Source organism: Leucopleurus acutus (genome assembly GCF_964270905.1).
Source record: "Leucopleurus acutus genome assembly, chromosome: 13".
Taxonomy (NCBI): domain Eukaryota; kingdom Metazoa; phylum Chordata; class Mammalia; order Artiodactyla; family Delphinidae; genus Leucopleurus; species Leucopleurus acutus.
The window spans coordinates 10,710,379-10,727,462 of record NC_139155.1 but is presented as its reverse complement, the minus strand read 5'-3'; positions in this window follow the sequence as shown (position 1 = coordinate 10,727,462).

Below are 17,084 nucleotides of genomic sequence, written 5' to 3'. Positions count from 1 at the left end.
TAAAAAGTAAACAAAAGCCAAATGTGATGACTTTATAAATTCTACATAAATATCTGTATAAAGTAATTTAAAACTTCATCAAATGTCTTAAAATTTGACCAAACTATTTCAAATCTTTAAAAAACATCTATTAAGAACTTAACCTGAGTCAAGGATTGAATAGTTAAAAACCCTTAGGTAATTCAAATGATTTATAATTTTTCTGGTTGTTTGATGACATGTTGCAATGGAATTATTTTATTTTATTTTATTAATTAATTAATTTATTTATTTTTGGCTGTGTTGGGTCTTTGTTTCTGTGCGAGGTCTTTCTCTAGTTGCGGCAAGCGGGGGCCACTCTTTATTGTGGTGTGCAGGCCTCTCACTGTCGTGGCCTCTTGTTGCGGACGGAGCACAGGCTCCAGATGCGCAGGCTCAGTAGTTGTGGCTCATGGGCCCAGTTGCTCTGCGGCATGGTGGGATCTTCCCAGACCAGGGCTCGAACCCGTGTCCCCTGCATTGGCAGGAAGATTCTCAACCACTGCGCCACCAGGGAAGCCCTAATTTTATTTTTTTATTTATCTCATCCTCTTTCACTCAAAAAAAAAACCACACTCTTTAAATTTAAGAGTTGATATTACCCAGAAAGATAATTATAGCAGAATGATGTAGAAGTAAATTGCACCAACTTTGATTGTACATAACAACAAAGTAAAATTGTTTTCTACATTCCTACAGGATCATTATAGAAAGTACTATGTGCTGTGAAAACATTATGCTATTGTCACTGCTAGAAAGCAAATAATTCTTTTAAGCCACTGTTAGAATGATTATAAAATTGTGTTTACAAATCTTGCAAAGAGAAAAGTTTTAATCATTACCGATTTAAAGCTCTGCAGTTTGAATGGAAAACATTCCAGAGAATAGAAGATGCAATACGTAATATTACATATAGTTGTGTGTAAATAAAGATAATTTTTCTGGTAATTTTATTTCTTTTTTACTTGATTTGATTTGTTTTGGTCAAATACACATGAATAGCAGTAGAGAAACTTTAGTCTAAATTTATGTTCTTATTCTTTCTATACCACTTTGAAATTGAAACATAAATCTTTTACTGTGCTATTTTATTCAGGGTAATTCTGCTTTTACATGCTTTTGTGCATGCTTTTACAACATATATGACTAATTTTTCTTCACTGGGCAAAATATAAAGATTTTATACTACAAATTACATAGTAAATTTAATACCCTGATTTTGTACAACTGCCCCTAAGGAATTTAAATTGATGACCCAAAAATTTAAAATATGAAATAAAGTTAAAAATTATATTACAGACTCTGGGTCTATCCTTATGAAATTAGACAGAGCATAATGAAATCTATTAGAGAAATTGAATATTTTCTTGTCATTGACAGTATATGTTTGAGGAGCATTAATATTTTGGAAAAATAGACTCAATTAAAAAAATAATATTTCTTCCATGGGTTTCTTCCATGGCTAGAATAGAGATTTGGGCACCCATACTCAACACAACCATTAACAGTTTGTGTCCCTACCCCTTTTGAAAATCCCCAGCATACTTTGATGTGTACATATCGCCTTCAGTTGTGCTCTGGGGCAGGAAGACCTCAATCCCACAACTAATGACCATTTTTGTTAAAAAGTAGATCAGGTAGTGATGGAGAGGAAAAAAAGGATTAGGGGTGGGTGCAGAGGGAGAGGGCAGACATGCACCATTGCCTATTGTTTTACTAATTTTGTTTTCATTGGTCACAGTGGCCAGCTTTGACTCAATTAAGCAAAGTTTAATTTGCAATTAAGCAAAGTCCACTCAAGGCATTATACTGAGTCATTATACTCTCTTAGCTTTAGGGATGCCTGGCTCATCAGCCACTGACACATTGTCTTTGACTGAGACTGTGAGAGGAATTTAGAGAGAAAGTTTTCTGCTGGCTTTGGAGAAATATATTATCACGTTATATGACGGCCTCTAGGAGCTGAGAGCAGTGCCCAGTGACAGCCAGCAAGAAATCGAGGTCTGTAAGACAGTAAATGGGTGTTGTTTTAAGAGTCTAAGTTTGTTGTAATTTGTTACACAGCAATAGAAAATTAATCTGCCGGCTGCATAAAATATCCAGAGAAGCCAACTCTCTCTTTTCCTTCCTTCCTTCCTTTTATTTTTTTAAACAAATGGGATTATAGCACACATTACTGTTTGATGTTGTCCTCACATTATCATAATATATTATGAACATATTGCTCACAAGAAATATAAATTGAACTTTAGTGTTCTAAGTTATATTAGATAACCTTGTGATTTCTAGCCATTTGCTGCTATGATTTTGAACACTTGTAACTATATTTTTACATTTTGATAATATATTGTTGCTGAATACAAATCTCAGTTAATTAAATACTTATTAAGCATGTCTTTACTATTATGTGTATTCTATGAAATCATGAAATCCAGGACTTTAGTTGCACTAGTCATAGTTCAGTTGCTCAAAGCAATTTATGGCTGATGGCTACCATATTGGACAGCCCAGGTATACAGGATATTTCCTTTGCCGTAGGAAAGTCTACTGGATAAATCTTGTCTGTATCGTAACTCAGCCTTAACTATTTTGTATTATAATGATAAATCACATCTTCTTCTACATTTTTGCATGTACTGTTTTAACTTTGTAAAGTTAGGTAGGTGCCATAATCAATCTCACTTGAATGCCTGTACTCAAGACACACTCAAAATATTCAAAATATACTAAGCGTTGGCAAGTGTTCATCAAATTGATAATTACGTATTACTCTCCTTGTTCTCAGGTTTGATGTGTTTTCTTTTCTTCAAACACAGTTACTATCAAATGCTAACTTTGATAGACTTTGTGAAATAAGATGATTAACTCAGAAAGTCTCCTTCTTGTCTTTGAAAACTATTTTCAAGCTTATTATTCAAAGAAAAGAAGATGGAAAAGTCTACTATTTGTTCTCAAAATCAGCCTACTACTCTTAGGTACTTAAATCTAAAACTATATTTTTTGATATTTTAATGTCTTTGGGGACAGGGCACTATAAATGGCTAAGAGCTTGTACCCTGGGGCCACAGCTGGAGTCATAACTGACTCTTATTAATTGTGAAATGTCTCTGTACTTTAGTTTTTTCATCTAAGAACTAGGGATTATATATTAGTCCCTAATTCCAAAGGTTTTTATAGGAATTGAATACATTAATATACATGCAAGATTTAGAACTTGGAAAATATAAAGTATTCAGTGAAATTTAGCCATTATTATAAGAACACTTTTTTTTTCTGTAATTTGCTGAAAGATTGTACCAGCCAATATGTATGTTTTATGAGACTGAGAAGATAAGGAGAAACTGTTAAGAAATATAATTGTTTTCAAATAAAAAGAATGTGGGAAGTTTAGATATCATGCTATCCTTTATGAACTATGCTAGATATAAATTACCAGAATCCCATAAACAATACTTTTTCAGGCTCAGAAGAATAAATCTTTGAAGATTTCAAATGTTCAAGGCCACATATGCACATCTGTCATTTACTTTTGCTTGGTATACAACTGTTTTAAGGGTTCTTGGAGCAAATCCTTTTCCTTTGGGTTTCTCTAAAAAGGAGATGTATAAGTCATGAACCATAAAATTTCCTATTAAACCATGATTGAACACTAACCACTATCATATGTCTCATTATGAAAATTATATCTAGGTAGATGCATTCAGAAAACCTTATATTAGCTTCAGTATACTCTCTGATCTGAATTATCAGTTTAATTATCAGATTGTGGAGAATAGAATATCCAAATACTTTTCAGAAATATTCTTCATCAGCAATTTCATTTTTCAAGTGTTTCAATGTATTCCATTTCTAAGGCATTGAAAACAAACCTCAAAAGGAGGCATATACTTTCCTTCCAATGTTAAAGCAATAGGCTTCCTATTAATGATGATAAAATAGGTTTCTGTATTTCAGTACATTTGATTAACACCAAATACATTTTTAGATGGGAAGAGCATTTCATCTTTGATATAGCAAAATAGCTTCAATTTCCTGGAGAGCCTATTAAATTCTCAGCCATTGCTGAATGGTCTCCTAGAATAGGTATACATTGTTGTGGACCAAACTAATGCCTATCTTGCCTGGAACCACAGGTTCCAGATCTGCAACATTATAGTGATGGTTTAGAGCTCTGTTTATGCTTGTGAAAGATAGGGGGGAAAGGGTCCAAGATAATCAACAGAAAAACAATTTTTACAAGATGGTAGATATTACCCTGTAGCATATGCTGTTAATACCACACCATTTCCCCTCAGTTTTTACTATTTCTAGACCCAGTGGCTGCCAAACGTGAGTGCCCAAGGGTCTTTGCCCAGCATACTTGGTATAGGCTGGAAGTATCAATACTACAAAGTTAACGCTTCCTAAGAGCAGCCAGTGAAAGAAGGGATTTGGTGTGACGTCTTAGCTGACTTGCCCCTCTGTTGAGATAACTCTGAGATATTTTCTACACTGTCCCTCAGAGTTGCCTGCAGGAGCTTCTGTTGACCATGTCATCTATAATGGCCTCTTTCTCTTCCTCTCTCACATGCTCACTCCTCTATAGATGATTCCAGAGATAATCTGCCTAATTAACTAATTGCACCAGTATACTTGCCCCAGGGTCTGCTTTGGGGAGAACTCAGTTTAACTGGATAGAGAAGGTAAGTTGAGTAAGTAATCAACTTGCAACTGCTACTCTCGGTCAGCTAAATAAAATTAAACCCCAGATTGCAGATGTAGTACTTGGGCCATGTGCAATTTCACTACTATCCACATATTTCTCTTGCTAGTCCTTTGACTAGCCCTGATACCCACAGGGCAGAGTGATGGTGCAAAGGACAGACAGTAGACATGGTTCAGTCAGTCTTATATTCCAATATTCACTTTCCTAACATTTCCTAATATTCTCCATTAATATTTGTCTACTCTTAGAAAGAAGGCTTCCTTTCAAAAATAAATAATAATGAGACAGTAACTGTCATAGGACTGTAGAACAAAGCTTCAGCTAAAAATAAGGAAGTCACCAGACAACAATGAAAGGAGAGATTAAAAATAGAAATGGTTATAATTGTAAAAACATCCCTAAACATATAAGAAGAATAATTGCTTAAAATACGGAAAGTGAATATTGGGAAAATCTATTTTAAAAGTGTTTTCCCACCATGTAGAAACTCAGGTAATATTGTATCCTTGTTCTTGTTTTGAGGGAAAATTATCAAAAAAACAAACAAAAAAACTTGTGGAAAAGTTCTAAGCAACAATATGATGATGGAGTATCTGTAGTAAAATGTCTGATGTTGATCATTGAATAAATTTAATTATAAAATATGGGTAAAATACTTTAGAATTAAAGTAATATAATAGAAACTAAACTGTTAGGTGAAAGAATGGGATATACATGCATCATTAAATAGGGATCAAACATTCCTAGAATTGTCCATATGAATCTTTCAAACAATGTGAATAGAATAGAAGAAAATCAGTTCCTTTTTTCACTCAGAATGATGTTTTTGCAGTGATAAAATATAGGTGTTTTTCTAGAATATCTTTGGTCACAGGGTCTCAGAAAATAAGCTTAGAAACCATAGAAGATAGATGCAAAACAAAGAGACTAATATATTGCATTTATTAGGGACTTTAAAACAAATACGATTAATACGTATAAAGAGAATTTGAAAATATAAACAGTATAAAAATGAAGTATAAAAAATACAACAGAACTTTTGGAAGTAAAATTAAGAATTAAATAGATGGGTTTAACAGTAGTTTAGGAATAACAAAACAAAGGATTAGAGAACTGAAAGACTGATCAGAAAATGTAGGTTGAAGCACAGCAAGACAAAAGGATAAATAAATACAAAAAAGAAAGAAAAAAAAAGACATAGAGGAAATATTGCATACATTTGTAATCGGGTTTCAAGATGGAAAAGGTAGAGAGAATGGGGAAGGTGCCACATTTGAAGAATACTTGCCAAGAATTTTTCATTAAAAATGATAAAAAATATTAAACCATAGTTCAGGAAACTTACAAATACTAAGCTCTATATAAAACTGACTTAAGGGGCCTCCCTGGTGGCGCAGAGGTTGAGAGTCTGCCTGCCGATGCAGGGGACGCGGGTTCATGCCCCAGTCCAGGAAGATCCCACATGCCGTGGAGCGGCTGGGCCCGTGAGCCATGGCCGTGGATCCTGTGCATCCAGAGCCTGTGCTCCGCAACGGGAGAGGCCACAACAGTGAGAGGCCCGTGTACCACACAAAAAAAAACTGACTTAAAAAGTCACGTGTGGAATTGTTTTAGATACAGACTTGAATAACTACGTATAAAAATGTAATTTCAAGAAAATCAGTGGAGTTTGATCATCAATGGGAGATTACATGATATCAATAAATTATTTTTAGTTTTGTTAAATATGATAATTGCATTCTGTCTGTATAAAAATATACCTCGCTCTTTTGCAAATGTATAGAGGAACATGAAGGTTAAAATTATACAACATCTGTGGTTTTATTTAAACTATTTAATATTCTGCACACAAATATTTTAAAAGTACAGATACATAGTAAAGTAGAACCATGTCAGCTCTGACATATACTTTCTCATTTATACTTTTAATACTTGTTCCAGTCCAAGGTTTTCTAGTAATACTTATTTTTCCCTCATAAAACTCATCCCTTTTTCATGGTTAACTCAATTAAAATTAGATAATATTCTATTTAATAAGATATAATTAATTAAAATATATCTCAAAACACTTACATTGAAAAAGTCCCTCAAAGGCCATGCTCATCGTCTCTGCACTATGGTATTTCCATCAGAAGAACACTGATACATTAGGACCAAATGATGGTATGAGATGGAATCTGTATCTCATACATTACAAAAACCTATTTTTTCTTTGTAGATTATATATATTCACCTATATAAATATAAAACATATATATGTATACAGGTATAAAACTTATAATATTTCCTTTCTGTACCTCAATCATGGTTTTGTATCTTCACATAGGTGTGTGCACAACACTTCAGAAAGCATTGATTTAAATGGCCACAATTTGAGCTATTCAAAGTCAAATACTACTATGATAGTTCATTATTAGACATTTTGGTACTGTCCCATAAACACACTTTATGCAACAAAATATCAAGACTATCTCATACAAATATTTTTAATAATATTTATTAGGTGTATGAGAAATTAGGAAGGTATCCTGTGATTTTTGTTTCTAAAGGTACTTTTCTTGGAGGAAACTTCTTAAATGAGTTGCATGGAATTTGATTTGAAAGTACCCTTTTGATTTACTTGAAAACCACTATGGCATTTTTCATTGCTCCAAGGACCTTTGTACTGCTTTTACAATTAAGACCATCAATCTTGAACATTTTTATTGCTGATTGTGGTGCAGGACTGCTTGGCTAAGCCTTTGAAAAGTAAATGATTATGGAGTGGCAATTTCTGCTTTGACTTTGGTGTTTGCTTTCCACAGTCTCTTACCCATTACTATGGATGAGAGATTTAGAAGAAAAAAGTTTGGTGGTTACTGTGGGAACTTAGAAGGACAGAAAACAAATAAAAATATAAAACAAAAAGAAACGAAATTGAGTTATTTGTAGTGAGGTGGATGGACCTAGAGTCTGTCATACAGAGTGAAGTAAGTCAGAAAGAGAAAAACAAATACTGTATGCTAACACATAAATATGGAATCTAAAAAAAAAAAGGTTCTGATGAACCTAGGAGCAGGACAGGAATAAAGACACGTAGAGAATGGATTTGAGGACATGGGGGGGGGGGAAGGGTAAGCTGGGATGAAGTGAGAGAGTAGCACTTACATATATACACTACCAAATGTAAAATAGATAGCTAGTGGGAAGCAGCTGCATCACAAGGGGAGATCATCTTGGTGCTTTGTGACCACCTAGAGGGGTGGGATAGGGAGGGTGGGAGGGAAACGCAAGAGGGAGGGGATATGGGGATATATGTATACATATAGCTGATTCACTTTGTTACATAGCAGAAACTAACACAACATTGTAAAGCAATTATACTCCAATAAAGATGTTAAAATATATATATATATATAAAGCAAAACTGAGATTCCTAAGGTGCAAAGTAAGCAGACCTATAAGAAGTTATGCTCACATTCTATACCTCTCATTTATTTCCAGGACTGAGAATTATCTGTTTCTCTAACTATTACCATATTTTTAGGTTAAAAAAAATCGTTTTCTAAATAGCACAAAAGATATTTCTACTTAGCTTTAGTCTCCCAAGGTCCTAAACTCCTAACTACATATTTCATTCTCACTAATGATCTCATTTCTTGATTTATAGTAAGAAAAAAAAATAAGGGAATAAAATTTCTTCAATTTTTGCACTGTGCTCGATTCCATCCCCTCTGCCCTTCTCAGATGGAGTGATCTTCTTTCGCACCTTTATTTTCATGGGGGCAACTCCAGTGTTTCTTTGATACACATTATACTAAAAGACATTTACCAGTTTGGAGAGCCCCAGTGCCAGGTCTGTTCAGCTGCCCCCTCTTTTGGCCACTTGAGGTGGCTGCTAACTTCTCTGATTATGTGGCCAGCTCAATTCAACTCAATTCTGGCACTAACTACCCAGAGATGGAATCAGATTCCAGTTTAAGGACTCAGTCTTACAAGACTCCTCCCAAACCCCCAACACACACGCGCGCGCGCGCGCACACACACACACACACACACACACACTTCAGATGCCAGTTGCAAGCCCAGGTTATGATCTGAGCTTCTTACCCACTAGCTATATATTCGAGATTCCAACACCCTTCTCCTTGGGTTGGTTTAATTTTTTAGAGCAGCTTATAGAACTCAGAGAATTATTTTACTTATTAAGTCACTGGTGTGTTATATAAGGATATAACTCAATAGCCAGGTGGAAGAGATGTACAGAAGGAGGTAAGGGGAAAGGACACAGAGCTTCTTTGCCCTTTCCAAATCACCACTCTCCCCAAATCTCCACGTGTTCACCAATCTGGAAGCTCTCCAAACCCTGTCCTTCTTGGCTTTTGTGGAGGCTTCATTACATAGGCATGATTAATTAAACCATTGACCATTGGTTATTGATTCAACCTCCAGCCTCTCCCCACTTCCTGGATGTCAGGGAGGGTGGGATTGAAAGTTCCAACTCTCTAATCACAAGGTTCATTCTTCTAGCAACCAGCTTCATCCTTAGGTGGATCCCAAACTCACCTCATTAACATAACATAAGATACCTTTATCACTCTCTTCACTTAAGCTCCAAGGTTTTAGGAGCTCTGTTGGGGGAAAGGGTATAAAGACCAAATATATATTTCTTCTTATAAATCACAGTATCACACATACAAATATTATGTGCTGTAATGCAAATATGTTTGATTTTGACCAATAAAGTTTTTAAGTTCAAAATTTAAAAAAGAGATAAATACTAAATCAGCATATATAATTGTAACTTCTCTGATTTGTAACAGGAAACCCAGCACCTCTCTTCTACAGGACTAGATCAATCTTAGTTCTTATGTCTAATGTTGCATTGTACAATATGAAATTTAGATATTAACCTTGCCATTTGTCATTTAACTTTGTTCAGTTTTATAATACCAGTATCAGTAGAAAATAGGAACAATTCCAGATGTTTTAATACTTAAAGTGTGGAAATATAGAGTCATCGTTTTTCTCATAAACTTTTTTTTTGAATAATTTTAGACTTACAGAAAAGTGCAAGATGGTGCAGAGAAATTCAGTATACCCTTCACAGAATTTGTTTCTCCTAATGTTGTCCTCTTACGTTACCATGATACCTTTGTCACATCTAAGAAACCAGCGCTGTTACATTACTATTACATAGCCTCCGGACTTTATTTAGATTCATCATTTTTTCCATGAATGTACTCTTCCAAATTCCAGGATCTAATCCAGAATACAACATTGCATGTAGTGATCATGTCCACTTAGCCTAATGAGGTTTATGACAGTTTCTAAATCTTTCCCTGTTTTTCATTTACTTTCACAGTTTTGAGGAGTACTTGGCAAAAATTTTGTAGAATGTCCCTCAATTTTACTCAGTTTGAGTTTTTCTAAAGTTTCTAACTCATGGTGAAATTAGAGTTAAGGGTCTTTGGAAGGAATACCACAGAAGTGATTTGCCCTTTTCGTCACATCTCATCAGAGGCTGCAAGGTTGGTGACTTCAACTTGGTCACGTGGTTAGAATAGTGAGACCCAGACTTCTCCACTGGAAAGGTATGAATTTTCCCTTTCTGTGCTCTACAAGTAAATCCATTTCACACAGTGGATGTGGAGAGCTAACTAATACCTCCTGAAATGGGAGTATCTATAATATTATTTGGAATACTTCTGTAGGATTTGTCTCCTTCCACATTTATTCATTCTTTGCTCATTTATTTATATCAGTAGAGATTTAAGTATGTTTATTTTATACTTTGGATTATAATCTAGCATTATGTTGTTCATTTTTTTGCTAAAATACTTCCACATTTAGCCATTAGGGATCCCTTTGTCCCTTTGACTCATCCCTATCCTTCTATTTTTGTACACTTCCATAATTTCTTGCATGTTAATATTTCCAACTTAAGGCCACATAGATATTCTATATTTTCTTCCAGAAATGTTATTATTTTATATTTTGTGTTTAAGTCTAGGATTGATTTTGAGTTAATTTTTATGTGTGGTGTAAGATATGTGTTGTGGTTCATGTTTTTAATCAATTTCATTTATATATTTAAGGAAACTAGCTTTCTCTTTCCCTCATTCTCTCTACTGTTTTCCTGTTTTCAATTTCATTGTTTTCTCCTCTAATTTTTATTATTTTAATCCTTCGGCTGTGCTTAGGTTTAATATGCATTTTTTTCCATTACTCTCCTAAGGTGGGAGCTTAGGTTATTCATCTTAGGTCTTTCTTCTTTTCTATTATGTGCACTTGTGAAAAATAATTCCCTTTAAGCATTGCTTTAGCTGTACTTACAAATTTTGATACATTGTATCCTTATTTTGATTTAGTTCAAAAGTTTGTTTTTGTTTTTAATTTACCCTGACACTTTCTCTTTGTCCCATAGTTGTTTGAAGGGGATTTTTCTTAATTTCCAAATATTTACAGATTGTCTAGATATCTTTCAGTTATTAAAGTTTAGTTCCATTAGGAAAATACATATTTATAATTTTTTTTGTTTAAATTTGCTGCCTTTAAAAAAGTGGCCTAAGGATATAGGGTCAGCGTGTCTGGGTGGTTTTAGCAGTGGCTGTTCTTCCCATGCACCAGTTTGTATTGATACCATTTGGGGTAGGGCAGAGTGGGGCAGTGGGACTTCTCCTGATTCTTCAGAATCAGCCCACTGAAAGCCTGATGAGGTTCCTGGAGGCAAATACAAGGGGATGGGAACTTCTCTATGCTGTGTTCCCTAGGAGTGTCACACTCTCATGCTTGCCCACACTCTCCCTCCAGCAATTTGTCAAAACTTCTAGTCACATTTTCTGCAGCATCCCTCCAGGCTTTACGGAGCCTTTGGTGCTTTTACACAGGGAAGCAAATCCTCAATTTTTGTGTCTCACTGAAGTCTGAGATCCAGATCCAGAATTTGGCATGGACATTTGCCCTTAGGTATCAGTTTTCCTATGGGTTCACAACAAATCTATAACTTGAAGTCTTTCCAGCTTCTTTTTTTGTAAGGGTGAGAATGACATCTTTCTAGCTCTCTGTCTCTGAACAGAAACTGAAATCTTGTAATTTTTAATATTCTTTTGTACTGCATTTTAATAGTTTCCTCTATCAGTTTTTCATTCACACTCCATAATAATTGAGAAAAATGAACTGAAAAGTGTTAAGTCATAAAGGTTGAAATTAGATGATTTTCTTTAATCATCCACATTTTGCAAAAGTGGATCAGGCCATCAATTTGATTTCTGGAAAGTTGTTTAAGCATAGAAGGATGACACCAATAGAATGAGTTTCCTTAAATCTGTTTTACTGGAATGAATTATTAAAATCATAATTTTTTCTCATGTGAAAATATTCAACAATTTAAATGAGCCATGACTTCAATCACAAAAGTGTCCACCTGTGAACGGACTTGGAAATTTTTCTTGAATGACACAAATAGGTTCATTTCATTCATCAACTGTAAAACAAAAGAAAGAAACAAAATAGCCCTGACTACCCCAAGAATGAGACACCAAAAAGCAGTCCACTGTAATATATACAATTATGTGAAAAAATTATTGAATTTTTTTTGGTTCTAACTCAGGATCATATTCCTGTTTTTAATAATTACTACAAGGCTTGACATTTTTGCTTTTTTTTTCATTCTGTTTCAGTATAAAGCTCTTCATGGTGAATGATGCTGTAAGCAGCAGATATTCTATATTCTTGCAAATGATGTCTCTCGTTTCTCTATTTCATAAGAAGTCTGATATTATTGTTGCATTTTGAATGGAATTTTTTTCTCAAAATCATTTAACAGATATATATAACACTGTGCATTTGGAGGTAGTTGCCTTTTATTTTCCTTTTTTCATAGTCCTCACATTTATTGCAACTAATTCCTATTTAAATGTCTTGCTTTGTAATAAAGGGAATCTTCTAAAACCTCTCAAATGACTGTATTTAGATGAAAACCCAAACTGCTTACAATGACCCTCAAAACCCTAAATGATTTAGATTCTTCCTACTAATTTCACCTTGTACCTTATATACTCTTTTTTGTGGTGTTCCTATAATACTTTCTTTCTTTTCTATCCCTGGATATACCATCTTCATTCATAGATGAGTACCTTTACACAAGCAAGATATTCATTCTTTCCGGAACATTATTTTCAGTATATTCATGTGGATGGTACCTTCTCAGCATTAAATGTCTAACTTAAATATCACTTCCCAGGGAGACATTTTCTGAAATCACCTGTCTTTCTTGTTGGTTACCAAATAAAATGTAAGTGCACAAGGGCAGATGCCTTTCCTGCACCATTCATAGTTGCATGTCTGGTTTCTAGAATAAGTCCCAGTCCCGACACATGGCAGGTTATCAGTAAATATTCTTTTTTTTTAATACTTATGTATATTATTTATTTTTCTTAACATCTTTATTGGAGTATAATTGCTTTACAATGGTGTGTTAGTTTCTGCTTTATAACAAAGTGCATCAGTTATACATATACATATGTTCCCATATCTCTTCCCTCTTGCATCTCCCTCCCTCACACCCTCCCTATCCCACCCCTCTAGGCGGTCACAAACCACCGAGCTGATCTCCCTGTGCTGGGCGGCTGCTTCCCACTAGCTATCTATTTTACATTTGACAGTATATATATGGCCGTAACACTCTCTTACTTTGTCCCAGCTTACCCTTCCCCCTCACCGTGTCCTCAAGTCCATTCTCTACGTCTGCATCTTTATTCCTGTCCTGCCCTCGGTTCTTCAGAGCCATTTTTTTAAAATTCCATATATATGTGTTAGCATGTGGTATTTGTTTTTCTCTTTCTGACTTCACTGTGGATGACAGATTCTAGGTCTATCCACCTCACTACAAATAACTCAGTTTTGTTTCTTTTTATGGCAGAGTAATATTCCATTGTATATTTGTGCTGCATCTTCTTTATCCATTCATCTGTCAATGGACACTTAGGTTGCTTCCATGTCCTGGCCATTGTAAATAGAGCTGCGATGAACATTGTGGTACATGACTCTTTTTGAATTATGGTTTTTTCAGGGTATATGCTCAGTAGTGAGATTGCTGGGTCATATGGTAGTTCTATTTTTAGTTTTTTAAAGAACCTCCATACTGTTCTCCAGAGTGGCTGTATCAATTTACATTCCCACCAGCAGTGCAAGAGGGTTCCCTTTTCTCCACACACGCTCCAGCATTTATTATTTGTAGATTTTTTGATGCTGGGTATTCTGACTGGTGTGAGGTGATAGCTCATTGTAGTTCTGATTTGCATTTCTCCAGTGATTAGTGATGTTGAGCATTGTTTCTTGTGTTTGTTGGCAATCTGTATATCTTCATTGGAGAAATGTCTATTTAGGTCTTCTGCCCATTTTTGGATTGGATTGTTTGTTTTTTTGATATTGAGCTGCATGAGCTGCTTGAAAATTTTAGAGATAAATCCTTTGTCCGTTGCTTCATTTGCAAATATTTTCTCCCATGCTGAGGGTTGCCTTTTTGTCTTGTGTATCGTTTCCTTTGTGGTGCAAAAGCTTTTAAGTTTCATTAGGTCCCATTTGTTTATTTTTGTTTTTATTTCCATTGCTCTATGAGGTGGGTCAAAGAGGATTTTTCTGTGATTTATGCCATGGAGTGTTCTCCCTATGTTCTCGTCTAAGAGTTTGATAGTGTCTGGCCTTACATTTAGGTCTGTAATGCATTTTGAGTTTCTTTTTGTGTATGGTGTTAGGGAGTGTTCTAATTTCATTCTTTTATATGTAGCTGTCCAGTAGTCCCAGCACCACTTATTGAAGAGGCTGTCTTTTCTCCATTGTATATTCTTGCCTCCTTTATCAAAGATAAGGTGACCGTATGTGTGTGGGTTTATCTTTGGGCTTTCTGTCCTGTTCCATTGATCTATATTTCTGTTTTTGTGCCAGTACCATACTGTCTTGATTACTGTAGCTTTGTAGTATAGTCTGAAGTCTAGGGGCATGATTCCTCCAGCTCCATTTTACTTTCTCAAGATTGCTTTGGCTATTCAGGTCCTTTGTGTTTCCATACAAAATGTGAAATTTTTTGTTCTACTTCTGTGAAAAATGCTACTGGTAGTTAGTTTCATAAGGATTTATTGAATCTGTAGATTGCTTTGGAGAGTATAGTCATTTTCACAGTGTTGATTCTTCCAATCCAAGAACATGGTATATCTCTCCATCTGTTTGTATCATCTTTAATTTCTCTCATCAGTGCCTTATAGTATTCTGCATATAGGTCTTTTGTCCCCTTAAGTAGGACTATTCCTACTTATTTTATTCTGTTTGTTGCAATGGTAAATGGGAGTATTTCCTTCATTTCTCTTTCAGATTTTTCATCATTAATATATAGGAATGCAAGAGTTATTTGTGCATTAATTTTGTATCCTTCTGCTTTATCAAATTCACTGATTAGCTCTAGTGGTTTTCTGGTAGCATCTTTAGGGTCTCTGTGGATAGTATCGTGTCATCTGTAAATAGTAACAGCTTTACTTCTTTTCTGATTTGGATTCCTTTTATTTCTTTTTTTTCTCTGTGCTGTGGCTAAAAGTTCCAAACCTATATTGAATAATAGTGGTGAGAGTGGACAATCTTGTCCTGTTCCTGATCTTAGTGGAAATGGTTTCAGTTTTTTACCATTGAGAATGATGTTGGCTGTGGGTTTGTCATATATGGCCTTTATTATGTTGAGGTAAGTTCCCTCTATGCCTACTTCCTGGAGGGTTTTTATCATGAACGGGTGTTGAATTTTGTTGAAAGCTTTTTCTGCATCTATTGAGATGATCATATGATTTTTCTCCTTCAATTTGTTAATATGGTGTATCACATTGATTGATTTGTGTATATTGAAGAATCCTTGCATTCCTGGGTTAAACCCCACTTCATCATGGTGTATCATCCTTTTAATGTGCTGTTGGACTCTGTTTGCTAGTATTTTCTTGAGGATTCTTGCATCTATGTTCATCAGTGATATTGGCCTGTAGTTTTCTTTTCTTTTCTTTTTATTACATTTTGAATAAACTTTATGGAAACCTGTAAAACAATCCAGAATCTGTATTTAAATTCTCTTACATTGCCGGTGGGAATGTAAAGTGATGTGATCAGTTCAGAAGAAATGTCTGCTAAAGGTAATAATACTCTGTGACACAGAAATTCCACTCATGGATATATGTTCAAGAGAAGTGAGTGCTTATGTCTATCAAAAGGCAAATCTGAGAATGTTCACAGCAGCTTTATTCATAATAGCACCAGACTTGAAACCCAAGTGTCCATTAAGAACAATACACAGAAATGAAAAAAAAAATCAACTATGGATGCAAGGTATTGGAACTACTGAAGCTATTGGAACTACTGAAGCAACTACATGGGTGAATCTCAACCCAAAGAGAACCACTGTACGGTTCCATCTATATGAAGTTCAAGGACATGGCCTGTAATATTCTTTCTTTGTGACATCTTTCTCTGGTTTTGGTATCAGGGTGATAGTGGTCTCATAGAATGAGTTTGAGAGTGTTCCTCCCTCTGCTATATTTTGGAAGAGTTTGAGAAGGATAGGTGTTAGCTCTTCTCTAAATGTTTGATAGAATTTTTCTGTGAAGCCATCTGATCCTGGGCTTTTGTTTGTTGGAAGATTTTAATCACAGTTTCAATTTCAGTGCTTGTGATTGGTCTGTTTATGTTTTTTATTTCTTCCTGGTTCAATCTTGGAAGGTTGTGCTTTTCTAAGAATTTGTCCTTTTCTTCCAGGTTGTCCGATTTATTGGCATATAGTTGCTTGTAGTAATCTCTCATGATCCTTTGTATTTCTGCAGCGTATTGTTACTTCTCCTTTTTCATTTCTATTTCTACTGATTTGAGTCTTCTCCCTTTTTTTCTTGATGAGTCTAGCTAATGGTTTATCAATTTTGTTTATCTTCTCAAAGAACCAGCTTTTAGTTTTATTGATCTTTGCCATCATTTCCTTCATTTTTTTTTTTCATTTATTTCTGATTTGATCTTTAAGATTTCTTTCCTTCTGCTAACTTTGGGGTCTTTTTGTTCTTCTTTCTCTAATTGCTTTGTGTGTAAGGTTAGGTTGTTTATTTGAGATGTTTCTTGAGGTAGGATTGTATTGCTTTATACTTCCCTCTTAGGACTGCTTTTGCTGCATCCCATAGGCTTTGGGTCGTCGTGTTTTCATTGTCATTTGTTTCTAGGTATTTTTTGATTTCCTCTTTGATTTCTTCAGTGATCTCCTGGTTATTTTGTAGTGTATTGTTTAGCCTCCATGTGTTTGTATTTGTTACATATTATTTCCTGTAATTGATATCTAGTCTCACAGCGTTGTGGTCAGAAAGGATAC